Raw genomic sequence first — 2,090 nt, forward strand, 5'->3', positions numbered from 1 at the left:
GACAGCGGAGGTTGTCCTCAGGGACCAGTCCGGACACTGAGCCATGAGAGGCTATGGCAAACTAGGGCGGGGACCTCCTAGACCTCCACCTGTGCCTGCCTGGCACACAGCAGGCTGAGAGGTGAGAGGTCATGGAGCCTGGCACACAGCAGGCTGAGAGGTGAGAGGTCATGGAATCGGTTCTTCACCAGGGGTAAGGGGGTAATACCTGCACTTTCCCACATGTATAAAATAATAATAATGACAATAATAATAAGCCAACACAGGCTGCAGGGTATCCAAATCTGTCTCATCCTTTAAGATCCTCATTCCAACAGGGCTGACTTACACTCAGAAGACACACCTCCTCCCAGCACCACACCTGCTCTGCCCTCTAGTCCTTAAGGCAGCCACGGATGTCCATGACCTTGACCAGCCCACCACGAGCTTTTCCTTCACTTTTCTTAAGTCATGACCACTCTGCTGTCCTTCCCACATACACTCTTCCCACACCCCCTCTTTCTCTTCTGTTTTCTGTTGTCCCTGGAGAGTGGATGTTCTTCAAAACCCACCCTCCTAGGCGCCCATTGAGCAAGCCCTACTTAGGTTTCAGGGACCCATCCTAGGAAGCTGATTCTTAAAACAGCCGAACCCCTGAAACCGGCCCAGTAGCTACAGTTCACTCAGGGTTTCCTGCAAGTGAACAACTTCTAAGAAGTTCTGTGTAGGAGATACAATTTGTTCCATTTTTTAAAAAGTTTTGTTTATTGGAGAGGCAGATTTACAGAAAGAAGGAGAGACAGAAAGATCTTCTATCCACTGGTTAACTCCCCAAATGGCCCTGGCTGGAGCTGGTTGAGTCTGAATCCAGGAGGCAGGAGCTTCTTTTGGGATACCCACATGGGTGCAGGGACCCAAGGACCTGGGCCATCCTCCACTGCTTTCCCAGGCCATAAACAGGGAGCAGCCTAGACTCCAACAGGTGTCCACATGGGATGCTGGTGCTGCAAGCAGAGACTTGGCCTACTATAAGATGGTGGGGAGTCCTTACTCTGCTTCTTAGATAAGGAAAGTGAGGCCAAGAAACCACACTAAATATGGTAGCTGAAATAACCAGATGTGCAAAGCAGTTCCCTGTCACAGTACCTGTGACGGAACCTCTGCTGAATTCCTGGAGACAGCTCACTGAGCCGCGTTTAGAATCCTATGGCTGCTGTAAGGACTTTCCTGCAGCTCCCTGCAGGCAGCCTTCCTCCGCCCCGCCCCCTCACCCGCTCCAGGCAGTCTCACCGGAAAGAAGGAGCGACGCAGGTGGGGTGGAAACCGGCCCTAACTCGGGCTACAGCTGAGACAGCTTTGTGATCAGGGGTGGTTAAACTCCACTGGGCTGGGGGCGCACGCTTGCTACCTCAGAGAGCGCTTCGCAGAGGCGGCGGCCGCGGCAGCGCATGGCTTCCAGGAGCAGGCCACCAGCTCAGGTCTCAAAAATCCGAGGGGAACGCGTCTCCCGCGGTAAGCCTTCATCGCTTTCCCAAGAACCCCTTTCCACGGTTCTTGACTCCCTACGGAGGCTGTAGGTTTGGCTCCACGCTGCCAGCAGCGTCCGTGCAAGGGACACTGGGGGTAGCCTGCTGGGAATTCGGGAGGAAGGTCACGGAGCTGTTCCCGGCACAGCGACGGCCACTAGGGCTGACGGGGCTCCAGGGACTGTCCCACGCAGCGCTCCGCTCTGGCGCCCGTCCGGAGCCAGCAGGTGCGTCTTTTCTGCTCGCTGGAAGTAGGTGGCACACTAGCAAAGGCGGGGTATAATGTGGCCGCGTGCGCAGCGGGGAGCCCTGAGCGACCCCAGCGAGGACCCCAGCGCGGACCCCAGCGCCCGCCCGCAACCTGCAGCCTGGTCCTTGGCGAACTCCTTGGCTGTGGGGTGGCGGCCTGCGGCTTCTCTCCGGTCTGGCTCGGGGCGGGTCCATATTGTTCGTGGCTTCTCGTGGGTTTCTCTTGCATTCTGGAGCTAGTGTTGTGGTGGAGTCCCACGTGTGCGGTAGACTGGGCTCAGCTACGCAGGAGGCCTGCGGTAGGGACCTGGTGCTTCCCTCGCCCCCCACCCCCAC

The sequence above is a fragment of the Ochotona princeps genome, chromosome 18 (genome assembly GCF_030435755.1).
Source record: "Ochotona princeps isolate mOchPri1 chromosome 18, mOchPri1.hap1, whole genome shotgun sequence".
Taxonomy (NCBI): Eukaryota; Metazoa; Chordata; class Mammalia; order Lagomorpha; family Ochotonidae; genus Ochotona; species Ochotona princeps.